Source organism: Prinia subflava, chromosome 9 (genome assembly GCF_021018805.1).
Source record: "Prinia subflava isolate CZ2003 ecotype Zambia chromosome 9, Cam_Psub_1.2, whole genome shotgun sequence".
NCBI classification, from domain to species: Eukaryota; Metazoa; Chordata; class Aves; order Passeriformes; family Cisticolidae; genus Prinia; species Prinia subflava.
This window is the reverse complement of record NC_086255.1, coordinates 29,967,070-29,994,101: the sequence shown is the minus strand read 5'-3', so window position 1 is coordinate 29,994,101 and position 27,032 is coordinate 29,967,070. Positions and strand designations below refer to the sequence as shown.

The window sequence follows — 27,032 nt, the reverse complement described above, 5'->3', positions numbered from 1 at the left end:
TTTTAAGAATCATTTGTTATCCAGTTGCCTTTTTATTTTTAGCACTTGAAGGCTACAGACAGATAATATACAGAAATATTTCCCATCTCAGTAGGTACAGCCATGAGCATAATACATTCCACGCTCTGAGAAACACACAAGATTTAAATGCCCCTGCAGTAATCCTTAGAACCACAAACCCTGTTAAGAATGTATCACTAGCATGAAGGTGACATAGGCAGCTCAAGGTAACACACCTTTTCTAGAAAACAGGGATAGAATAGATAGGACCACAGAAATCCTGTCTCAGCTCTTTTCACAGAGTACAGAAACATACAATAGAGTAAGACTTCTTTTAAGTATAGCTAAGAAAAGAGAAGACTATTTTCAACTGATTTTTGCACCATATTCAGAAACTTATCTGCTGATAAACTTGTCGAGTAAGAAATACTAGGACTCAGCTCAAACATTTGACCCAAACCTGTAAATCAGCCTTCTGGATTTCAGTGGATTTTGAGGAAACTGCATTGCATACTTTTATATCTACACATTGCCACAAGGAGCAATTAGTAACTTCTCTTAACATTAGCTCTCTGTAATGCAGTGCAGACTTCTTTTACAGAGAACACTAAAATCCACTTAAATGCAGGAAATATCATCAGCAACAAGTCAAAAACTGTACATACTTCTGAACACAGTACTCAGTGGTACCCAGACTCCTTTCTAACACTCTCAGGATAGCTGCTACCTTGTATAGGATTTTGCTTCATTTACCCTTGCTATCATAATTAAAGACTCAAAAATGCCATAGTATTCTGAAATTCCTCTCTAATGCACTCTAGATATTGGAGAAGCATTATCACAAATATAGAAAAAAAATGCTGTTAGGACAGAGCTCAAATTTTAAGAAATACCTACAAAAAATAGTACAGAAACTCAGTGCAGGTCAATAAATCACATACTAACACCTGCTTATAGCTGGCTGGTTGGCCAGGCTGCACTCCTGATACCCTCCAGCCACAAGTCAATACACAGTTGTCTGATTACATCCAAGTACTCTGTACTTCTTTAAAAAAAAAAAAAATCAGCATACTCCTCTCAGTGAGCACTGCATGCTACATTAACTCCCCCATGGACCCCTAAACACATCACCCAGAACAGACCAGGACACCTCTGGGACACCTCCAGGAGTGGTGACTCCTGCCCTGGGCAGCCCCTTCTAATGCCTGACAACCCAAACAGTGAAAATTGGGGTTTTTAACATCTAATCTGAACCACCCCTGTCCCAGCTTCAGACCATTTCCTCTGCTGCTCTCACTGAAGGCACAGCCACAGAGACAGGCCCCACCTCACTCCACCCCCCTGTCAAGGAGTTCAGAGAATGATGAGGTGCTCCCTGAGCCTCCTCTTCTCCAGACTAAGCAGCTCCCTCAGCCATTCTTCAGACTTGTTTTCTAGGCCCTTCATGAGCTTTGCTGCCCTTTGCTGGATGGGCTCCAGAACCTCAATGTCCTTTTTGAAGTGAGGGGCCCAGAACTGGATGCAGCACCCGAGGTGTGGCCTCAGCAGTGCCCAGTACAGGGGGACGGTCACTGCCCTGGTCCTGCTGGCCACGCTGTTCCTGATACAGATCAAGATGATGCTCTTGGCCTTCTCGGCCCCTGGGCACACTGTTGGCTCACGTCCAGCTGCTGTTGACCAGCATCCCTGAGGCCCCTTCTGCCCAACAACTCCTGAGCCAGTCCTCCCCAGCCTGGAGCTGCAGGACCTGGCATTGCAACATGGTTTTAATTCAGGTTCTTAGCTAGCCTTCTGGTTTTTTGTGTGAGTTAGCATTTATAAGGGGTTTGCTTGAAATTATGGTTATGCTTTAGGATTTGCTGTATGTCTTCCCTATGCATATCCTCTCCCATTCCATATAATGGCGCCTGTCTTTATTTGTATCAGCTTGTATTCTATTTTGACTTGTACCCTAATTGCTATTCAATCGGTTATATATCAATCCCTTTCACTTATTAGCTAGCCACTCCTTACAGGCTCTCCTATTGGCCCCCAGGTGCCTATCTTCTCCCTAACCTCCCCCTTTCCCAAATGTCAATCCCCCGTATTCCTATCCCTCTCCCCGGAACCTTCCCTATCAATCTTTAGTTACTCAATGTCCTATTTGTCCCTGTGTAACATTCCCCTCCCCTGCTCCCCCCTGATAAATTTGTAAGATGTAAACTCTGCCTTGGACCCCTCCCTAGCTGTGCCCTCGTGGGTTGTCTGTTCTGCATCACCTCCTCATAAAATCCACTGTCTGACCCCTGCTCAGGGTCTTGGGCACCTGGCACACCTTCAATAAACCACCTCAGCTTCACCCTAAGACCCGTCTCCCCTCTGTGCCATCTCTGCATCCTGAGAAGCAACAGCTGAGAGCAGCAGAGCTCCGGGGGGAAGTGTCGCTCCCCGAGGTGCCCCGTGCTCGGTGTTATGAACAAATCTTCAGTGAGTGTGGATGCTCCAAAGGCTGCCCTTGTGTAGCTGCCGTAGCCCGACATGTGGTGGGGTTATGTCTCCAGAACTCCTGAGATGGCTGCCACCGCCCCCAGCCCTGACAGATTTACTCCTGGACCACTATAGGCGGGGCCCTGCCCTGGGGAGATGCCTTGGCGGCCACCCAGAGCCACTGCAGCTGCTGGTGTCACAGACCCTGCCCCCGGGAAGCAGCAGCCCCCTGAGAGCAGAGGGGAGTGCCAAGCGTGGTTCTGTGGAGCACTGGAGGGAGCAATGGGAGGCGCTGGTGCCTCAGAGAAAGGCAACCCATCCCTGTCGGGGCTGGGCAGCCACCCTGCCGGTCCTGCATTCCTACATTAGCATATTAAAAGCAAGCCAGTTGTCCTAGCTGTGCCTACCATAATCGGAGCTTATCTAGTTCCCTCCCCCCACGCTGCCTACTTGAGGAAGGCATATACAAATAATATGAACAGACAGCACTCTGGGAGAGAGTTCTTTGGGGATGAAAGGCACTCCAAAATGGAAGACTGGACACGGTGAAAAGATCCAGGTGGTGCCCTGGCCAAGGAAGGAGTGGACGCACTCCCCTGGCCTGGTCCAAAGACTCACCATAATCTACTAAGAGTCTGAATGGAATGGGAGCCAGCCAGCTCGAAAGACTGTGATAAAGAGCAAAAAACTCTTGAGGCTTTGTCCTGAAGGTAATAAGCTGAATTCTTGCTAGTTTGCACTTCAGTGACAGACCTCCACTGCTCTGCCATCTGATGGTTGACCACAGAGAACTTCTAGGTGCCCATGGGAACAAGGACTCCACACCTAGTGTTAGCAGTGGAGTGATGAACTGGTACAGCACCTGTTCCTTCAGATTGCTATAGCAGCATGAAAAACTCCTGTTGGACCCTTCCAGACAGCTGATGGCTTTAATAAAGAGTTGATCATTTAATATAGAGCTGAATGTTGATAAAGGCATATGCCCTGCTCCTTTCACTCAGGGACCCCCTCCCAAAGCTAGGGACTGTACTAACCTGGCCCTTGGCCCTGCTGAGCCTCCCACCATTGTCCTCAGCCCATGAATCCAGTCTGCCCAGGTCTCTCTGCAGAGCCCTCCTGCCCTCAAACAGATCCAAACTCCCACCCAGCTTGGTGTTGTCTATAAATGCATTCAGCATTTATAGACATGCCCAAATCATCCATAAAGGTGCCTGTTACATTCCCCTGTGGGAATGGTTTCTCCTCCCTCAGGGACTCCTAGAGCTTGTACCATGTAGTTTGACCCTTCCTTCCCTTTCTGACCCCATTGGCTGTGTCCCAAACTGCCCCTCCCTGGCAAGAGCTGAGAAAACACCCTGTTCCTCTGTGCACGCCCTCTTTCCCTCTGGAGACCACCTGGAATAAACATCTTACTGCAGCTGAGGGTCAGAGCCTCTTTTAGGTCCTTTTTCCTGTCTATGAAATATTCCTCCAAAGCCTCTAAAGGCCTGAGCCAGCTTGGAACTTTGGAGGAGTTAAAAAAGGAGGATTTATTTCAGGTGCCAAACAAGATCTGCACCAAAACTGAGCCCTGGGGAACACCACTAGTGACCAGGTCCATCTCCACTTTGTCACTTCTATGATGCATGGGAGTATAACAGCACAATATTTCCTCTAACTAGAAAAATACTAGGGTGAACTTGCACTGAAGCTCAAGAGGAGGGGAGGAGGGCCAAGCTGACACTCCAGGCAAGCCCCTGCTCCCCTCAAGAAACCCAAAGCAAAAGGGTGCCTGTTTGTGTCACTGTTAACTGCTTTAATGTGCTAAGGTTCCTCCTATAGCCCCATTTCCCAAGCCTTTTTCCCATGTATCTGCCCCACCAGCATTGGGGGGCAACTTGCAGCCCAATCATGGAAGCTTTCTCTGCCCTGACTGGCTGTCAGGCAAAGCCTCCCCTTCATCACCTGTACAACCCCCAGAGTAGATTTTCCATCCCATGTATAACACATGTTGATGCACAAACAAAAATCAAAGTGGTCCATCTCATCAGCTAATGAAAAAAGAAGTAACGCTTTGAAACAACTGGTTCCCCAAACTATAAGGACCTCTTCTGTATAGTGCTAAAAACTATTAAATCTAGTTTGACTTATCTTAGCATCTTTAACCTTGAACCACAAAGGCCCTCAAAACATTCTAAAGAATGTTTTATTACAGCAGGAGCCTTTATTACTACACAATCTCCTGGTCACAGCTATAAATGAAGAAAATCTCATTATTTCTGAACATTAGCCTTTCCAAATGCATTTATAATCAGCATTGGTATAGTCTGAAAATCAAGGCATTGATAATAAAGGGTTTGAGAAATGAGGTAGAAAAAAATCCCACAATTTCTGGGCTTCCACATAATGCAAGTTATTTGAATAAAGCTGTGTAATGGAACTGCAAGACAATTCCATTCATGAAGGCAGAATGAAGTATTTCATTATCAAAAAAATAATCAAATCAAGCATTACGTAATTAGGGATTACTTATGGAAGCAGCACTGGCACAGATTCAGGTGTGTGATCCCAGCCACAACAGCAGGAGGCATGGGACTCCCTCTGTGACACACAGAGGGGGGACCAAAGGCAGTGGGGACTAACAGCTCTAAGAGCATCTCTTCAACATTTTTCCCTGCATGCATTTGAGTTTTTTCTCTAAGACTAACAGAAACTTTTTTTCCCCCTCTCCAAACTGCTCTAAACTTCATGGCCAAGTTCCTACTCCTGCAGCACAGCAAGGCAAAAATATTTTTAGCAAGATCACTACCCCTGCCACACTTAGAAGTTTTATGGGTGGTGTTAATAAGCCAGCTTTTTTAAAAAGTAACTTGAAATGCAGGATAAAGCAAGCACTGCAGAAGTGGCTGATGTCTGTCCCAGTTCTTTGGACTACCTGGTGGATAAGTGGATTTAATGACACCACCTGAGTTATAAGTTTCCATAATGGATTTTCAAAGTGTATCGGCCCATGAAGCTTCAAATCATTTTCCAATTTTATGCTAAATAAAAAACACATACAAAAATACTGCAGATAAATCTTCCCTGCAAGTATAATTGAAAAAATGCCACTATGCAAAGATAAGTTTGTACGGAAGGTTTTTTTTAAATAAGTCATACTTGAAATATTATTTGAAATATTTCAACTGAAATGTACTTCTTCCCTTTGGAGGTGTTTAAAAGATCACATAGGAGTAGAGACTGAATAATTTGGCATTGCTTAGCCCCAAGAAAAGGAGATGAAAGAGGAACAAAAGGACAGACTACAAAAAAAGTTGCTGCACAAAGGTAAGGAATAATCTGTTCGGTGTCCTTGTGGATAGGGACAGAGATAACCCACTTCTACCGGTGCAAAGAAAACCTAAGTCAGGTAAGAAGTGAAACTTAACAATTAAGGCCAGGGCAGTACCAGGGGATTAGGCTTCCTGAGCAAGCCTTGAAATCTTTGACACAGCAGATGCTGAAGAAGCAAAACAGGGCAAACATTTATCACAGAGGGACTCAGGAGCAGCTGATTCTGGAAAGACAAAAGACTGCATCTATTTTTGCCGCTATGGATTTCTACAGTTGTCTCCAAAACCAGTAACTAGTATCACCAAGCAGCAGCACCCTAAGAAAATTCCAGCACACAGTACAAATGAAATCATGGAAGAGAGAAAGTTAGCCATTTAAACCTCTCTTGAAAAGTTGCAGCTACTAAAGGGGCTTATGGCAAGGGTTTTACACCTTATGCTGTCTACAAGAGTAGTGCAGGAGGGGTTTCACACTGCAGTTCAGACGTATAATTAACAGCATCAGCAGATAAACAGTTTTCCTTGAGTCTGTGGCAGAGAAACAGAAATTTCAGCACATGCACAGGCTGAAAACCCAAGTGTTCCCAGGTTTGAAAGCAGAAGCCTCACTAGGAACTTTTGCCAGGCTGGAGAGGGAAGCATCAGCTCAGCAATCTCCCTTTTAACACCTGTAACACATCCAGCACTCACAAAACATGCTGAATTGGAGGAGACTCACAAGGATCATCAAGTGCAGCTCCTGGCCCTGCACAGCACCATCCCCAAGAGTCACATACACGTGACTGAGAGCATTGTCCAAATACTTCTTGATCTCTGTCAGGCTTGGTGCCATGACCACTTCCCTGGGGATCCTGTTCCAGTGCCCAACCACCCTCTGGGGTAAGAACCTTTTCCTGATATCCAACCTAAACCTCCCCTGACACAACTTCACACCATTCCCTGGAGTTCTGTCACTGGTCAGAGATCAGTGCCTACCCCTCTTCTTTCCCTCATGAGGAAGTTGTAACCGTGATGAGCCTCCCCTCAGTCTCCTCCAGCTGATCCAACCAAGTGCCTTCAGCCATTCCTCACCCAGCTTCCCCTCAAGGCCTTTCTGTGGACACTCTCTAGGAGTTTAATGTCTTTCTTATATTGCAGTGACCAAAACTGCTCCCAGCACTCGAGGTGGGTCTGCACCAGTGCAGAACAGAGTGGGACAATCCTGTCGCTGGCCTGGCCAGTGAGGCTGGGCCTGCTGCCCCTCAGGACATGGATGTCCCATCTGGTTCCAGGGCACTGCTCTTCAACTTTCTGTTGACCAGAAGCTTCAGGTCCCTTTCCATGGCACTGCTCTCCAGCACCCTCATGCCCTGGTCTGCCCTGTATATCATCCACGGCTGCCCCATTCCAGGTGCAGAATCCAGCACTTTTCTTTCTTGAACTTCTTATGCTTGGTGATGGCCTAGCCCAGGTCTCTCTGCAGGGCCACCCTGTCTTCCAGGGAATCAACAACTCCTCCCAGTTTTCTCTGGTCAGAAAACTTAGTATCCCTTCCAGTCCCACATCCAAACTGCTTATGAAGGTGTTGAAGAGCACAGGGTGGAGGATGAAGCCCTGCAGAACCCCACTAGTCACTAGCCCAACATCACCCCAGTCACTGTCACCCTCTGTACTCGACCCATGAGCCAGCTGCTCACCCATCACATGTGTTTATCCAGCTGTGAGATGGGCATTTTGTCCAGAAGGACCCCGTGGCAGACAGTATCAAAAGCTTTGCTGAAGTCCTAAATAATTCAATCTGCTGGCTTTGCTTGATGAGCCTTGATCAAGGTGGGTTATCTTGTCATAAAAGGAAATCAGGTTCCACCAGCAGGGCTTTCCCCTCACGAAGCTATGCTGGCTGTGACAAACACTGTCTTTCAGGTGTTTCTTAACACTTCCCAGAATAATCTTCCCTGTAGCTTTACCAGGCACTGAAATGAGCCTGACAGACATGTAGGTTCTGGGGTCCTCCTTCTTGCCCTTCCTGAAAATCAGGATCACATTCACCAGCTGGGACCTCTCTGGATTCCCAAGACTGCTCAAAAATCATCAAGAGAGGCTTTGTGATGACATCAGCAGCTCTCTGAGGATTTTCGTATGAATCCCAACAGGCCCCATAAATTTGTAGGGATTCAGCTGGAGCAGCACATCCTGTACATTTTTCAGGATCACCTGGGAGATGTTCATTCTCACAGTCATGGTCCTCCAGCTCAGGGCACTGGGTCCCCCTTGGTCCACCATATGTGTTGAAGACAGACACAAAGAATGTGTTAAACAGCTATGCCTTGTCCTTGTCCCTGTTTGTGATGTGACCATCCTCATCCTGGAACAGACCGGTGTTATTTTTACACTGTCTTTCACCATTAATGTAACTGAAAAAACTCTTTTCATCATCCCCCACAATTCTGGCAGCTTCAACTCCAGTTGAGCTTTGGCCACATTAATTTTCTTGCTACAGTGAGGAGCAGCATCTCTGTGGTCTTCCCATGTCATCTGAAAGCGCTGATAGCTCTTTAAACAAAGGTGAAAAGTCTGGGCAGACTTACACGAGTGACAGTACTCTAACTCATTTTCTTATTTGCTTTCACTGGGCAGACACCTGCATTTTTTGCTTTATTTCCAAGAGGAGATCCCTGTTCAGTGAAGCTGGTCTTCTGACTCACATGCTTGACTTCTGACATTTGGGAATTTTTGCTTCTGTGTCCTTAGGAGGGAATGTTTAACAGGTGCAGCACCCCAGCATTTGCACAAATATTTTCCCAGGGGATCTTACTCACCAATTCCCTGAGCAGCCTGGGGTCTGCTCTCTTCATGGCTGGAGTTGAGGTTTTGCTGGCACTTTTGCTTCTGTCATCCAAGATTTTAAACTCAATGGCTCCATGGTTGCTGCAGCCAAGACAGTCCCATTGTCCTCTTCACTCACAAGATCCCCTCTGCTGACCAGCTGCAGATCAAGGACATCTTTCTGAGTCAGCTCCCTTAGGACTTATTCCATAAAGTTGTCGCCCAGGCGTTTTATGAATCTTCTGGCCCACGTTGTACCATCTCTGTGTGGTGTTCCCAATTGATTTCTGGCAAGTCGAATTCCCCCATAAGTACAAGAGCAGTTGACATGGAAATGTCCCTGAGCTCCTCAAAGAATAATTCTTCTTAAAGGCAGAAGTCAGCTGAAGTTTCCCTCCTGGCACTGGGGGTGGCAATCCATGGGCAGGGCTCACTTGCTAGGGTGTTCCCTAGCAAGAAGAACAGGAACAGTTACTTAAATGCATACATCAGAGCTCTTTTAGTGGACTTAATTTCAAATCACAAAATCCTCCCTCCCATGTGCTTTTCAAAATTTCAAAGTACATTTTCAAGCGATAAAAAAAGAAGAGGGGGGCAGAATGCTCTTGGTTCACAGCCTTTTCATCCTCCCAAGTTCATAATTAACATCCCCCCAGTGGTGTGAATCCTCCCCATTTAGTAACTGTAACAATTACATGAAAAATAACTATTAGAAATGTGTGATTTGTGTTAGACTTTACATCTTGACATATTCTCTTCTCTGAGAAGGAAAAGAAAATAATTGAAGCAGAAGACAGTACAAAAGACCATCTAAATTTCCACTGACAGTGGATTTTGAGCTTGGCTAACAATGGAAGTGTCTCCAAAGAGAGACTGCTAATTGAAGCAGACCAACACCATAGTAATAGAGACCCAGCTGAAGAATTAAGATTTTTCAAGAAACACCTGAGACAGGCAAACCTGCACATGTCTCAGTCAGTGAAGAACAACACCCGAAGCTGGACAGAGTCTGTCAGCCCACCCTGACAATGCATGGCCTGGAAAAGAGAAAAACCCAAACTGTGCAACAGGCCACGCCACACAAAGGTGTGTTCAGGCACAGCATTCTCTGTCCCTGGTGTGCCCCAGAACACCACCCAGCAGAGCACAACACACGGACTATCTGTCACAGCAAACTGGACACATTTCCTTGAAACTGGGTGCAAAAAGCAGTGGGCTGCTGGGCACTTATGCCTGACATGAAAAGCCACTAAGCACTGGGATCTAAGAAGGCAACATCTCAGACTCCACAGGTCAGCACCAGAAAGGAATATGTGATTTGGCTATATGGGTAAACACTCTCTTAAGTTTCATGAGCTTTTTAAAGAACAAGGAGACTACAAAGCCATTGATGAAGCACTTAAAAACATCTTTCAGGGAACAGAAAAAAACAGAAGACTAAGATCCCAGCCTCTTTCCAAGACTCATGCCCATAAGAAAGTGTTCTTCTCCTTCTAGCAGCAGCCAGAATGGCTGGAAAAGGCCATTTTCATGGGTAATCAAAAAATTACAAGTAAAAACCAACGAGGCAAGCGAACTCACTGGTCAAAGCAGGAGAAACGTCATCCTCAACAAAACTGATTGTTAAATGAGGAGGGAAAAGGCCATTTTCCCAAATTCCTACAGAGCAGGAAATTATAAAGGACAGCAAGTGATGCTAGATGATTCCCACACTTTGTCTCCCAAGTATGCCAAGGAAATCAGAGAGATGTCTCTGCTTATCCAGCTCTCTTTGGGATGGGCTCCCTCCACCAACTGCCAGTCATGCACAGTTACTGCCATTTTGACCCCACTTTTCATCACAGAGAGAGCAAAAGTCCTCACCAATTGCATCACACAGATGTTTTACCTAGGGACACACTCTAATTCCCTCTGAGTAACTTCTATGCATTGTCTCTTGAAGAACATCACCACCTCAGTGGGCAGAGGGATGGACTAACCTGGAACCTAACTTAGTCCTTTCCTATCAGTGCAGAAATGCCTTCCTCAGCTACAGCAGTGGCCCTGACAAGGGGTGCAGAACAGGGATGCTTCTGTGCAGTGCTTTGGCAACAAAATGGAATGTTAGACATGCCCACCTTTTTTAGGTGCTTGCTGTGGTTTTAAAACACCAAATGTGGTCGTGCTTTTGGATCAGGTGAAACATTTGCTTTCAGTTTTTAACTCTTTGGCATTGATAAAAAAGCCCTTATGGAGAGTGAACCTGGAGAAGGTCACAGTGCACATCCACCAAACTCCATGGCACTGTGAGGCAACAAAACCCCAACCAGCACAGATGACTCCAGCATCTTGCACTTAAAAGTGGAAGGTGGAGACAGCAAATGGGCTTAGTGCTCTTAACAGAAAACTAAACATGCACATACTTTTTTTTTTTATTTTCAAAAGACACGTGGAAAAAAGAAGAGCAAGACACTCAGAAAGCCTGCAAACTCTCAGCTTGCAAGGCACCATCTGCTCTTCAGGATATGTGGTATATGCACAATAAAGATTTAGTTTTCTGACACAGTTAAAAGCAAAACAATGTCAACATATGCCTCCTTAAACCAGCACTGGCACAAGTCATCTAAATATTGGATTTCTGGGACTCAAGTTTATGGCAGACTTAAAAAGGTTCTAAAACCAGACTTCTCAACAAGAGGAGTCTTACTGGACCACAACAAGAAGGTACCAATAGTATAATTTTCTCTAATGCGATCCATCTTTTCTCCTTTTTTCAGTTAATACATTTGGGCACCAGAAGCCCCTAGGGGCACAGCAACTCACTGAGGTGCATTCACTCTTTACAGTGAACTGCAACAGCACAGCACCCAGGCTGGCACACTTTGGGGGTGATGGACAGCACTGGAAACCACCCATGGCCTCTAGCAGGAATTACTGACAACACCCAATACCAGCCATAAACACCAAAACCTGTGAGATGATGGCCACTGGCAACCACTTCCTTTGGTACATCAGAGCTCTCCAAAGCCCTGAGTTATGTGCAATTAACACCAGAAATGGTCAGCCTCACTTCCTGACAGCTCTCTCATGACTATATAATCATAGTCATCAGCAGGCAGCAATGCAGAGGATGCTGCAAACATAGGGAGAATTGCCCCTATCAGATAATTCAGAACCATAACTATGCAAGAAGAGCCATTAGAGGTCTTAAATCTATTAAATAAAGGCAGCATACTAGGTTAACAGTTGGACTAGATCTTAAAGGTCTTTCCCAACCTAAATAATTCTATGCTTCATCCCCAGACCATCTCCTTCCTTTCTGGTATAGGGAGGAACTTCTCTGCATGACCTGACCCCACCACCACAGACATGAAACCATGAGTAACACAGACTCTGTTTCCAGATTCATCACCACACGAGCTGAAGAATGCCCTCTTGACACTGAATTTACTTAAAAATATCACCTTGATCATCTCATTGAGCTAGTTAGGCATAAACAAAAAACCCTTAAACAATATGCAAACCAGATGGTGTCACTGTAAGTGTTGGCAGAAAATACACCTCTTAAATAAGAGAAATAAGTCAAATTAAGGCACTTCTCTCACCCCCTCTCTCCCTCCTCCCTCACCTGTCCCCCCATCTTCTTTCCTTCCCCAGACCTGTTTTCTGCAAACATTTTCTCAAGCACATTCATGTTTCAAATCTCCTTTCATATCTTGAGCTGCAGGCCTAAGCTTTTAACACTTTTTCAGCTAAACATGCTAAGTGTTTTAGAGCCAAACTCCCCAGACCTAGGGAGACAGGACAGATTGCATCCCTTCTACTGACATGCATTTTAGTTCCTGATATGCAGAAAAGCACACAGCTTTTGCTAGAGACATAATGTCTCATAAATAAACCATGTGCTACCCCTTGTCCCACCTCAAGCCAAAGCCTCTTTGCTCTGATGACGCATTCTAGGTCAGCTTGTGCATCAGCAAACACCTTGCACACAGGAAGCTGCACAGCACTGATGTGTTTGGCACATTACTGACCTCAACAACAGGTCAGACACAAGGGCACTTCACCACTTTGTGGTGACAATGCTTTTAGAGGCAGTTGAACTCCTTTTCTTTCTGGCTTACAAGTACAGGGTAATAAAATCCTAACTGTAAGCCACTGGAGTGTTTAAAATTATCTCCAAGTATACTGTGTATAACACAAACACCTCTTATCATTTGAAGACTAAGAAGAACCAGGCTCCAAATTTAGTCCTTTTCTGTTCTTTTTATTTTCACAACAGTATTCAAAAAGCAGGTCAAGTTTAGGAGGTGCAATGATGATTATATTAAACCACATTTCATAGCCCTGCCTACAGACACTATTACTATCCTTAAAATTAAAAGGATAGCATTTTTATTCTATTTCAATACATTATGCAAGACAAAGGAGTAGCACCTGGAATGTTACCACAAGTTAGATATTTCTGTCTTATACAGACTGTGATAGGATTTTGCAGTTTCACATACTCCTACAATGTATCTACATGCCTGGGTCAAGAGGTAGAACTGCTTCCAAATAATATCCTCCTCCTTCTAACCACAGCTGGTGAGACACCGAGTCACTTTGTCTGCAGCTCAGCATGTAAATGAGATGCAGAGGTTAAGTAGCTTATTGAACTGAAACTCTACAGATTATCTAGTTTACTTGCTCATTAATGAGAATTTAAGCACTTAGTTCATGATCCCCTCAGTTAAATAAAAGGCTTTTGTGACAGCAAGGCTTAAATAAATATTGAGTCTGTTTCCTTATGAAGAACTGTACATGCCATTTCACATCCTGCTCACCTTTAAATTTGCTGTTATGGATCTCCATAATCAGGCTGCACATTATAGATTAACAATGGTAGTAGCAAGAAGCTTTACAGTAAGTACTTCCTGTGCCTGTTCAGCAGTTTCTTTCTAAATTGTGTAGATACACTATTTAATCTGAAGACCACAGCAAACACCTAAAAAAGCTGGGCATACCTATTATATAATTCATCTTATTTAAACAGTTTCTTGCTTCTCAGGTTCTCAGCAAGCAAACTGCTCTTCTATTACATGTCGAGCTGAGCGGCAGCATACAAAACCCAAAGTGAACTACTTGCTTTGCAAAGCTTTACTGATCCTGAAAAAAAACCCAAGAACCTTGTCTTTTCATGAGCAAAGTCAGAAGTGCAAGGATTATCTCAGTGGAGGTTATATTCGCAAGGCAACTCACCTGAAGTGGTAATGTATTTTTATCAAGGGAGTTGGAATCTAATATTTATTGATTAAATTAAAATGTCAGTTCTAAGACAAAAACTAAATGCAACAGCTTTGCCTAACACTTTTAGTCTAAAGGCTGTATTCAATCACCTGTTGGGCTTGGACCGCATTTGGAAAATAGTTCTAGTTAGATTGTTCCAGTCATTAAAACATCATTATAGCAGCAGTTTACACCATCAATTCTTCTCTTAAATGTAGAATTCATTTTACTACAAACCAATTAGAACCAGTATCCCTGACAGTGCTATTTAAGCTGTTAATGATTCATTATCATAGTCATTTCAGAAATTATTTTCCAGCAATTTCTTCTCTTTTTTCCCAATGTGAACAACAGCAAATGCTTTGTACTGTCCAGGGGTGGTAGAACTGATCATCACTAGTGCACTAATTAATCCAGTCAAAATACTCAGGAGACCTCTTTCCTTGGGACAGGGAGAGGCTGGGTCACACACTATATCAACATGACAAATATTTAAAGGATTTCTTCAAAAACCGTGCAGCAAAACACCATCCTAAGTCAGTGTTCAGGCACAGTAAGATATTTGACTTTATCCGATTCACTGAGACAGATAAGCAAAACTTTTTTATCAAATCCTTATCAAAGGAATTAGGTCAACTGAAATTATGCACAGAAAAATTGTATTCTTCTCTATTTCACTGAATTGGGAAGAGATTCCATTGTGGGTTTTAAAGTGTGAGAATTAAAAATACAGTGTTCTTTCATTTCTAAAAATTATCAGTAACTGTATTTGCCTAAATGAAACATTTTCATTCCAAGTCCCATCTTACCTCAAAATTAAAAATGCCAGCACTTGGAAAGTGGAAATATTTTTTACTCCTTTTATTTAATTTTTATGTTTGTCTATGATTTACATCCTTCTGTTTTGCCAAACTCAATATATTCAGTTTATTCACAGCATCCTGCTGATGTGCAGCATAATTTTCTTTCTGAAATACAAACTTGAAACCAGCTGACATCCAAACCCAGCTTTCTGAGGAGGGGTCAGTGATAGACCAGGCAATGTCCAACTTTCTATCACCAGTGTGCTCCCTTTCAGCTAAGGAAAGAGCTTTCCTGGTGCAACCCAGGAAAAGGCTCCAGGTACATCATTTCCTGACACAGCCCAAGGAGGAAAAAACTTCTGACATTGCAGAAAGTTTCTCCTTGTCTGAGTTATCCCTTGGAGCCTAAGCCAAATTTTTACTAAAATGAGATTGTAAAAGAAAAAAAAATTAAAAACACCCCATTTCTCTTAAACCACATGAGAAGCAACAGTGCCTGAGAGCCTCTTAATTTCCAGATTATAATTTGGGGGGAGGGAGTTTACATTTTTTCATTCCAAGGGAGGCTACTGCTTTCCCTAGCAGACACCTATCTTTCAAACCAAGACAACCTTTTAACTGAAATACATCCCTAAGGAGGCCATATGGCATCCTCTTCACTAATGTTCCCTCAGTACTTCACTGGAAAAAGTGCCTATGGCTCGGGATTGAAAAGAAAACATTGACAAAGTGTCTTGTCTACACAGAATTAATACTGGGGGGAAAAGTCAGATTTCACCTGCTGCAGTTTTGAATACTAGGTTTGGATAACAGCAAATGTTCTTTTACCAAGCCTACACAGTCTGAAGGAACAGACATGCTGCTGTCCTCATTCCCCCCTGTACAACTAACGCAGATTTGCATGAGGCTGGATTGTGGCTGGCAGTGGTAGAGCCTGCAGCCATCCTCTTGCCCCACAGCCTCCTCCTCTCCTCCAAGACCATTGCCAAAGCTTCCTCCAGCCCAAGCTGGCATTTGGGGAGGCCACTGGGGCCCTTTTTCTACTCTGGCACCTCACAACAACACCACTTTCTGTTCTCTTATAAATCACATCTATCTCTAATTTGCCTTTTCAAGATGATTAGCCAATTGCCAATATACTGCATTCTGTCTGGGTTGTCCTGCCAAGGGGACACTCATTCATGTTGACTCCATTCCTGCATTATCTGGGCTTCATACACCTGCAACATATCACCTCACTTAGAGCACATGCAGACAATCCTTCTTGTGGGCTCTGCCTTACTGAAATATGAGTTTATTTACCTGCTTGAGTCTGACAGCAGGCCATGGTTGTTATTCGTGCTTTGCTCATGTGGCTGATTCACCTTTCATGTGGTGTCATACAGTAAATATTTAATTCTCATTTTTAATGCCACAATAGGTTATCACTAGGTATCATAAAAGTTAGTCTGAAGCTAACAGGGGTACAAACCTGTCCAACTGTACACAGCTTCTGATCCAAGCCCCTCTTTAAGAACTAAGTAACTCTTCTGTTTACATCAGGCAGCAGCTCCAAGGCTTTACTTTTCAGACCTTGATCAGCTTTTCATTAACATGGCAAAGTCCAAGTCATTCAGCACAAAAAATGTTCTTTTTATCTTATGTACCAAGCTGAGAAGAAATCATTTCCTGCATTGTGAAGGCTCTCTGAAAACAGCAGCACTGAATAACTATTAAATCACAACCACGAGAAGCTTTACAGGAAACATTTTTGTACACGAACACAACACTGAAGGATAATGGATCTCCATAGAGCGAGCAAATTCTGCAGAGCTAAGAGATATTTCACCTAGACAAATATGAGATGCCAGAACATGATTTGGAAGAGAAAACAACAGACAAACTCCCCAATAACACAGCACAGAGACTACAGTTTTGCAGGGATCGATGATGCGGCACAAAATGGAAAGGCAGGTTGGCTGTGCGGTGTTGCACCATGCATGTCACTGCATCACAATATAGAGGACACTGGCCCTGATGCCACATCACCAAATATCAGCCTGACCCACTGCCTGCACACGGCCCCAGACAAGCATTCTGCAGAGCCACTGGACAAATAACTTCAGCATTTTTCTGTAAGTGAAGGAAACCAACATTTTTTCCCCCATGCTTCTCTCCAGCCTGAGTTCTTTTAGCCATAATGCTGCAAGGAGAGACAACTCCTCCTAGTGAACAGCCAGGAAGAAGAGGAAACTCCCACAATCAAGCTGTTGTTAATGTCTGATGTCAATTAGAGGGAGAGATTTTATAATGCAATGTTCACCATCATGAAACAAGAGCCAAGGAAAAATTATCTTAAGGAGTAAGGATTCCAGAAAACATTACTTCCCTGTCCATCCCAACACAATTCAGTAAGACACTAGCTTAGATTGCTGTTTCTCATTTTTACCACCTGAATTTAAATATGCTAAGCAAAACGCATAATCTAACTATTTTCTACTTAAATAATTTAAAGAAAAAAAAATGAAGGGGACACATGAACTGACTTCATGAATCAATATTCTAGACTGACCAACAATGATTATTTTTCTCCTAAAAAACCCTCAAACATTAGTGGCAATCTTATTTTTTGCACTGTGTTCCCTCCAAAAAAAAAATCACTTCTGTCATAATTCAACATTTCCTCAAGAAAACCCAAGTTGAGAGTTCAAGTTTTTCCCGCCTATGCCTGCCTTACCTTCATAACTCACCTCTCTTACCTGTCAGTGAAGGCTTAACTTACCAATTTCCTCTGAGAACTCTATCACTTGATGTTTGATTCACTTCCTACAAAGTATACTCTTAAAGTATACTTTTTATTCATAATGTTTTAGTACTTTTGCAGCTTTGTTAGCTTTTCTCCCTTGTGTGACTCAGCCTTCCTCCCAACACCCCTCTCAGCTCAGAAAGAGATGAAAGCTGAAGGGAGAGAAGCATTTTGCAGAGTCCAGAGTGACCAGGGATGCCTGGGAGGAAATAAAATGAGTTTCTGCAGTGATCAAAAATACCACACTCGTTATAGTTGCCCAGTGCAAAGCAGTTGGATTTTCCCTGATGAGCATTTGCTTTGCTACAGTCTTTTTTTGCATAGTATCTCAGTGTGAGGAGCTGCACAGAGATCCATCTGGGGCAGCACATGCTTAGAGAGAGCTACAGACCACTGATTTTCTCTGGGCTTCAGCACTACTGCACAGAGCACTATGCAAAATCTGCTTAGAGGGATCCAGAAATGGGAACTTGGCAGAAAGCTGCTGAAATTGCCCACAAGAAACAAGGTGTTCACTGTAAAATGGATGAGGGTATCATTCAAAAACCCATATGGACTGGCTCCCAGGTATAAAAAACATGAGCTATTTTCTCCATTCTAAGGTTGTTCTCTCATTTTACTTTCCCAAATCTCCCATGAACACTGGGCCCCACTGTGCTAATTGCTGTATAGAGAAACCTCAGCACAGAAACACAGTCCCTCTTCCAAACAAGGCCTACTCCTCATTGCCTGAATACCACAGGCAAATATGAGCAGAGCTGGTAGCACAAAGATCAACATACAGGGAAACCTAGTGGTTACATGGGGTTGATGATCCCACAATGTCATTTGGAAAAATATAACACTAAAATACATAAAGTGACACCTGAATTTTAATGAAAGAAATGGCCCCTGGATACCAGAAGTCTTAGAGTGAATGTAGGTTTAAGTTGTTACCTAACATTTAGAGTTTTCAAGGATAAAAATTTCATGACTACTACATTCTGCTGTAGGCAGAAGCCCTGGAAAGGGTGCAGGAAGGAATAATAAAACACATAAAAACTTAAAGATGAAAAAAAAGCAGGAAAAGTAAGAAAACATCCCATGCAAACATTCTTTTTACTTTAGCAGTAGAGGATGTTGTTTTGCAGATTTTTCTTCTTTTATGGAGCAGGCAGCAGACCCACTCAACAATCTTTCAGACAGCAGAAGACAGCAGCAGCTGTCTTATGTTTTGAAGCAAGGCAAAAATGCAGTTGAAATGGAATGAATCAGCTGTTACAATAGTCCATGCCTGTTTCTTGAAAGAATAAAAATCAAAAAGCAAAGGGAAAGAGGTTCTGCTTGAGGCAAGCTGCTTTCTTACATGCAGCCTTCTATCCTGAGGCTGGAAGGTACAATGCCTAGGCTTAAACCCCCTCCAAAAGCTGGACACTGTTTAGCTGCTTTGTGGTCACGAGCTCATAGCAGTGTTAAAAGAAGTCACCTGAAGGTTTTTGAAAGAAATCAAAGAGGTCCAAAGGGAAAAAGAAATAACAAGGAGAAAGATGAGGAGGTAGGCAGGAGTCTTGATGATAAAGAGTGGTAGGTCTCAAAGCAAGTTCTCTGAGGCTGACTAACCTTACCCAAACACAACCCTCCCAGAGCAGATTGCAGATGATTTTGAGAAAGAAGAAGAGATTTAAGAAACAGCTTAAATATGTACAGAGGAAACAGGGAGGAACACAAGTAACTCATGTCCTGACAGCCTGATAACAGGTCAGGTAGCACTGGTGTCATCTGTGGAGAGAATAGGAGGAAGGTTTGATAAGACTTATCGGTGTTAAATTTAATCTGACAGAAGTATCCAAAAAGAAGTGTTAGTGGCAGAAATGGATGAACTGGTGGAGGAAGAAATACAAAAACAGAAGTGCAAATAAATCATCCCCAGAGGTCAGCAGAAGCTGTACCACATCTGTTCCACTGTCCTCACCCTCAAGAGTCTTTTCCCAGCTACCCTCTGTCTGCAGCTCAAAGCCATTGCTGCTTTCCTCTCAAAGCTAGTTCCATGCCTCCTGCACTGAGAAGGGCTGGCCAGCTCTGCCACCGAGCACAGGCACCCACACTGTTTTATAATGCCTGTGAGTCACAGGAATGAGTAGAAAACCTCAACTTCAGCTACAGGTTTGCACTAATATACATATAAATAAAAGGTTTGTTTCAAAACTCCATGAAGAGCTAACAGCTGCCACATGCAAGACTGACACAGTCCTACAAATACCAACAGCAACTCCTCAGCCTAACTCTGGTACTGTACAAATTTGTGCCCTAACCCCAAAGTTATATTAAAATAATTTCTCAGCAAGATTTTTATTTTAAATTATGTCATAGCCTGTCTAGTGATATGACATGACAGATAATACACATATTTGCATTGAAACCATTATCATACAACAGTGATCTCTGCATTGTAATAGATTCATTAGCCTCCCCTCAAATAATTTAATGCGATTTCAAATGGTAACAGAATTGTAATGATATTGGAATAAGCTGTCTATACACTTGCATTGAAATAGGATTGATATAATAATCACCATTCATCAAGCTACTTACACTAAGTATCTACAGATTTATACAGAATTTTGCCACTGAACTCCACCAGTCAGATTTCTAGTACTATTTTTCATTCTGGATATTTTTTTAAACCTGTATCTATTCCCTCACCATAATCCAAATGGAAATACGGATGACTGTTGAAGACAGAAGCTATGTTTCCAATTCCAGTGCCAAGGAAATACATATTGCAATCATAGCATAGCCACTATGTATGACCACCCCTCACTGGGCCTGCATTCAATATTTTATTGGCTATATCATTAAGAGCTAAAAGGGAGAGGATTTTACACCAATCAAAGGAACAAAGGTATGCATGACTAGAGTCACTCAAGCCCCACCTAAACATAAAGAAATAGTCTAAAAGTAAGTTAAGAATGGGAAGAAATCAGGGAACTCCATCACAACTTCTGAGATCAGCTGAAGGGTTGAACCTGCCTTCTCCCTGACAGGCACCCACTGGGTAAGACCTGCACTCTGTGTGTACTGCATGATTATCTCAAGCTCACTTCTGCTAGGGAGCACAACTTGTCTGTACATCACTTTGAATACTTTTTTGCAGTCAGATACTGTCACCAACAAACCTTGAACCTTAATCCTAACAAGTCACAATTTTCTATTTCCAGTGTGTGTAATAAAGAATGTTATTCTGTAAGCTGTTAGTGTGAGTCCTTCAGGGGTGCTAGCAGTCACCAGCAGAGGGTAACAGACTCAAATAAAAGTAGGGAGACTCAGGAAGGGGCTCTCTGATGCTGCTGGTGTGTGTCACTAAAAGTAGAACAGCCTCTGATCCAGCAGGACTGCTCAGTGGGGAGTGCCCCTAGTGGGGCACTGGCAGAATGGGTGGGCACAAGGGTCACAGCTTTCCTGAGCCCGGACAAGACTGAGCAAGCACGAAGAGTTTGTGGAGATCTCCCCTCGTCCTGTGATACCCATGAAGGGCTGTGCAAGTGCAAGCACGGAGGAGCAGGGAAAAGCAGCTGGGAATGCTTGTGCACATACATGAGTAGTGAGGAAAGCCCAGACGAGGGCCTTTCTGCTGTCCCCACCTGCAAATATCCTTTTAACTAACCTCCATAAAAATACAGTCACTGAAGATAGCAATCCAGCAAGCTGTGGTACATAACACTGTTCCAGCCCCAAAGCTTACTTGTTCAAGCTATTACAGCCCTATTAGAGCAGTATTTTTCCTTAGAGTGTTACCTAATTTTACATATCTAACCAAATATTGGACTTACTCCTACCTTCAAATACTTCATTATAGTTGTTAGTCTTTCAGCAAGAAGTTTGCAAGAACAACAAATGTAGTTTCTCCAACATCATTCTTTTCATTAGCTAACATGAGATGCTCTGAGACAAAAGACAGCAGCAGCAGGTACTCAGAAGCAGGTTTTAAGGAACAATGTAAGTTTGTCTGCAAGGTTCTGACTTGTAATTCTTTATTCCTCTAAACACCCAGAGCCACAGCATCCACTTCACATTCACTACTGCCCACTTCAAAAAGCAAAGGAAACCAATGGGTAACACCCACAATTTCAAACACAGCAGATCCCAGAGGCAGGCAAAGGCTAAGCACAACAGGCTGTAGACACAGCCTTTCCCTCTCCATAAGCTTTCTCCTCAAACACCCAGACTTGTTCAATGCCCCAACAATTAATCAAATTCTTGAGCATGCTCATACATAGTACAGAGATGGCTGAGAAGAAATTAGTTTGGCCTGTGGTATCCAGAGCAGGAAAACCTTGCACTGTAATATCCTCTCTTTATATGTAAGAGCATAGGATGAATCTGCCACCTAAAGGCCCTTTTTACTTGGTTAATGGTAGCAGATGAGGCAGCCCTGAGGTGCTGTTGCTCTCAAATACATATTCACCACCTCTACTGCAAAACAGTGCTTTTTGCCATGGCTTTTGCTATCCAGCAGCGACAAATCACTAAAAATCGCTAGGATTTCCTAGCGGGATTTAGGGATTCTCCACACCTAAACAGCTTCTAGGACAACACAAACCTTAGTCAAACACAAAAGCATCTGAAGTATGCATGCACCCTTGGAGAAAAGAGTCTCAGTGAGCTAAATTTACATATTTCAAAAACTAAGTCAACAAAAAAACCCTTCTAACTTGCTGCCATCAGCTTCACTAGAGGGCACAGACTTGTGTCAAAGGGAAGACTTTTACCCTTGTAGCTTTGGAAGCAGAGAGAGATGCATTCAGGGAATCCATGAAGTGAATAACTATCCCCAGTGCTGGGACTGGGATGTGATATAACATCTTTCTCAAAACATACAGCTAACAGAGTGCTGCTGAGACTCAGATTTGTAATAAACACTGGCTAGAGGGAACACTGATTTTGCTTCTCTCACTAAAAAGCCACTCCATAAATTTGGAATGTATCATCTCTCCGCACTTTATGTACAAATGGAATCCCACATTACTACCAAGAGGGAGAGTGAAGATGCACAGTGGCTCACTTGGAAAGAGTTAGAACTCCAATTCAACTGGCTTTGTTAAGGAAACCAGTATCTAGTCTACAGCATGGCAGGTGGGGAAAAGCTTTAATGAAATGAGCAGGAACTTCTGATAAATATATTCCTCACCATCTCAGTCTGATTAATACCTTTAAGTTTGCACTTACCTAGATAACCTTGTGAAGCTGTCTGGTGAACTCTTGGTGTAAGTATGCCTTGAGGCCACTTGAGCAATGAAGCAATCCCAAATTGTGCTGTTGAAATCTTACTAACCTTTTCCAGCATTTTGTGTCTAATATGTGCCAGTTTGAGGTTTCACATTCTTTGAACCAAAAAAATTCAGGGAGTCCCTAAGACTTCTGGATGTTTTTTAAATTTTTTTTTCAAATACTGAATTCTTACTTGCTATCAATAAACTGATGGGAAGTTAGTATTATTACAATAAATGGACACCAGGTAGAGCTCTAGGGGCATTGCAAGGCCACACTCTCCTGTGCCAGAGATATCTCTAGGACGTTGGCTGCTTTTCCTTAACCTTGCACAGGCTGTCAGTGACTGTATTTGCTTAAAAGCACTTACATATGGAAACAGCCCGTGCTCAGAAAAACCCCAAATCCTACATATTGCCCACAGTTCATCTCAGTCACTTCTTTCCCAGACAGAGAGACTCAAAACACCATCAAAACAGGCTCAAGAGCAGCATTTCTACAGCAAGTAAAAGAAAGCATATATCCCCTTGCTGCTGCAAAAATGTTTCACTGAATTTGGACTGTCAGAAGATGGCAACAGCTCACCCAGTAACTCACCAGGAACTACAGAGGCATGCAGGAATACTGTGAGGAAAAAGCAGTGTTCAGTGGCACAGCACACAGAGCAGGCTGTGGGCACAGCAAGTTGGTTTTGGACCCAACTCCAAGGACAGCAGAGACAGCTGTTGTTAAACATTATGCATTTGCTCTTCTCTAAAAGGGGCTCTCATGACAAATTTATTTTGTGCTAATTTATTGTATGTCACAGTGTATTGAAGCGAACAACACATTATTTAGAAATAATTAACATATCATTCATATCATGTGAATTAACATTCATCAGTATTTGTGGTGATGCTTGTAAAGCATCGGAGAAATTTCTATGGGGCTGCAGAACAATAGCAGTAACTTTCATCCTTTTCATTATGAAAAACCAAGTGTCCACCACTACAATAAAAAGCAACTTGATACAGAGAGTGAAGACATAACCTTACTGAGAAGTTCAAGTCACAAATCTTAAAAGTTTAATCTTGCAGACTGCTGCCCACATTCACATGTGGATTAAAAAAGGCAGGACAACAAGAAAAAGCAAGCCCACCAAAGGATGTTGTGCACAGCCTCTCCTTAACACACTGCCACACAAACTGACTCCAGTTAAGGAGGTTAAGCCCACAAGGGCAGACACAGAGCTGCACTTTTCTACTAATCAGCCTCAGGTGCCCTGACAGCTCCAGCACAGTCACATCTCTCAGGCTATTCACAGAGAGCTGGAAGTGAAAAAAAATTGCCCAAGAGGTAGGGGGAAAGGCTTTTCTCACTTGCTCAGAGTTCCAAATACTTGCTTTTAATCCTTCCTCTTGGGCTGGGTTATTTTTACAACCACTGTCAGGGATTTCACAGAGGGGTTTCCACACCAGCATCCCCAGCCGCTTCATTGCCAATGCCCATTTCTCAGCTGTTCCTCACTGTCCAGCCTGACCACCTCAGCTCAGAAACAGCAACCAGCTCCCCTGCCTCAGCACTATTTTTCTGCTTTTACCAGTTCTACTTTCTTTTGCAGTCTTCACAGGTTTTCCCCACTGACCTTTCTTACTCTTTTGATTCAACAACACATATTTCAAAGCACAAAATCTGCCTAATGAACATGAGGAGAGTCAAGAGCCAAAATTAGTAGCTTTATTCTGGAAAGAACATTGCTGTGAGAAACTCCCAGAGTACTCACACCCTCAGGCTACATTTCCTAGTGAAATTTCCTACAGTGGCTGTCAGAAGACCTGCTCTGTGCCTTATGGAAAGCCTGTTCGGCTGTACAGAAAGACCCCAACAGTAAAGCAGCTTTAGACTCTCAGGCTCCCACAGCAGGTACGGGGTGGTCACACATGACCACAAGCTGCTGGGTGAGCATTTTTAGTCCTAATACAAGAAGTTCTGTTCGTTTTTTCTGGGCCCATATTCTCCAAGCTAAAGGTAAATAAGTGTTTTGATACAAAATGAACTTCACAGGGGCTGGGGAGTCACTGATGGGCCCAAGTCACATGGCCCTTACTAAAGCAACACCCTCCACATGTGTTAGTTCCAGGTAAGGAAGTTCCACCTGGCCCACATCAGCACCAGGACATGGATGGATGTCTGACTGCAGGAGATGCCCACACCACACTGGTTCTGTTTCCTTTGTTCTGTTCCAAATAAAGCTTTTTTTTCAAGTTAAAAATCTCTGCTTCAAGGAACTCAGATTTCATTTCTCTTTTCATAGTGTCTCATACACTTGCTTTGTTCCTTATCCTCAGGTATTTTCTGCTTTTTAAGTTACAACAAACCAGCTTTTAAAACTTTTCAAAAGCCACTTCTGATGCAGTAGTAGTTTTCTTTTGTCTATAACAAAATTCTTCAAGTTCTGATTTTTCAGTGTATCACTACAGAGAGGATGGCTTCAATGTAACAAAAACTCCAATCTTCTTCACTCATATCCAGCAATTAGCAGATGTTAAAAACAGAATCATTTCTGAGTGAGCCTTTCCACACCTTATATTCACATGCAGGAATTAATTTGGAAACTTAAACTTGGTACAGCCTCATGGTTCTCCTGGCTGCAGGAACACTTAGTTTGGTTCCCCACCCTTTCCTGCTAGACACCACACTCTCATTGCCTCTTCCAAATACCTACTGCTGCCCTCAATTCCCTCTCTGGTACAGCAGAATGCTTTTCAAAGAAATAATCCTTTATATCCAGACACTGCTGCCAGTTAACAAAAATGGCACCAAAGCATCACCTCCATCACATCCTCTACAGCTCCCCACGCATTTTAAAAATTATTTCTTTCATAGAAGTCTCTGCTGTATCCAGCCAAGGCCTTGAATGAACAGACTCTCCCCAGCAGGCTGGCCCAGAACCAAAGAAATAGTCTGAATACTGCAGACTAAATACACAAGGCAGAGGATGAAAGGAGAAAAACACAGAGGTGTGAGGTCAACAGCAAAATCAGGGACAAAACAATTTCTCATGAGTCAGGCACAAATGTCTTTATCAGCACAGCCCTCCTTTGCCTCGTGAATCAAAGGCCTCTCTGGACTGCACATGTTCTACTGCTCAGGGAATTTACTTATTTGTTTCTACATTCTATTCTGCCACAGTTTGTACATCACTAACTGCTTCCTCCTCTTCACTTCAAAACAAGCACGAGTTTCAAGGTATAAAAATCTCCTCCTTGCCAATCCACCTCTTTTCCTCCCATGAGGACAGTGACCTCTTGTTTGTCTCAGTACTGCTAGATTATCATCCTTCAGCAACTCCTGTATCTACCTTTTTCTATCCAAACAATTTTACTTTCACATTGCAGTTTATTAAATCCCATATTAAATACTGGAGTACTTTATGCCCAAGTTAAGGAAAAGAAAATTCACAATAAAATTTGTAAACACTGTCTGAGAGCTCATGGAAGGTTTCTGATACCTTATGTATTTTTATGGCTTGGAGAACGAGCATTTGGAAACTGTCCTACCCGAGACCAGTCACATGAAAAGGTGACTGGAACTCTTAACCCCTTCCCAACAAACCCATCCATGTTTGGAAAGGAACACACACTATGACACACGTACTGATACTATGCTTTGTCCTTCATAAACATTAAATTCGACCAAACAATTTACTGCTTGGTGTAAATCCATCTCCTGCCTTTTGGTGCTTTGTTGCTCACTAAAGCCCTTTAGGGCAAGCTCTGTGTGCTGGTGGGGTATTTCTAGGACATCACTGAAAACTCATCCTTGAGACTACATGCAGGAAGTCCTAGCAAGCTCCCCCCTCTTAGCAAGAGACTCCTCCAGAGACAAAGGTCCCACAGTCTCTCCTGGAAGCAGAGGTGATGACAGAGCTTTTTGTGACCTTTCTTGAAAACAGTCCCAAGCAGAGCCAGGGGAAAGCCCTATTATTTGGGGACCTGTTATTCCTTCTGGTGTAGCACTAAGAAAGCCCAGCAGAAATTACAAGGAGAGGAAAAGTTCATGCGTAGCAAAACCAGGAGGAACAGGGTACATGCAAGGGAGCTCTGCCCAGAAATGCCAGGGGGATCAGCATTGGGAATGACCTTAAAAATCATTGCCTGTAGTGTCAGAGTGTACACTGTCAGATAACATTTAACTTCAACAGCACTATCTTCCTATAAAAAACACATAAATCTGGAGTCCCTTACTTGAGGCTCTTACACCAACACAAGAGTTTCTTTAGTTTCATTCTTGACCACTATGCATCACCACAACTCATCTCATTTTCCCAATATGATAAAAAAGCTTCAGTTAGCAGAGGTAAGTAATCCACCATGGCAAGAGGTGAGA

General features: G+C 43.2%; 1 long non-coding RNA gene across 1 annotated transcript in view; it reads right to left on the bottom strand.

The window, feature by feature from the left end:
• The window catches only part of LOC134555134 (uncharacterized), a 269,397-nt gene that overhangs the window by 236,596 nt on the left and 5,769 nt on the right, over positions 1 to 27,032 (bottom strand). Inside the window, exon 2 of the long non-coding RNA XR_010081373.1 lies at positions 8,576 to 9,031. This is a non-coding gene — a long non-coding RNA (uncharacterized LOC134555134). The remainder of the gene's footprint in view (positions 1 to 8,575; positions 9,032 to 27,032) is intronic.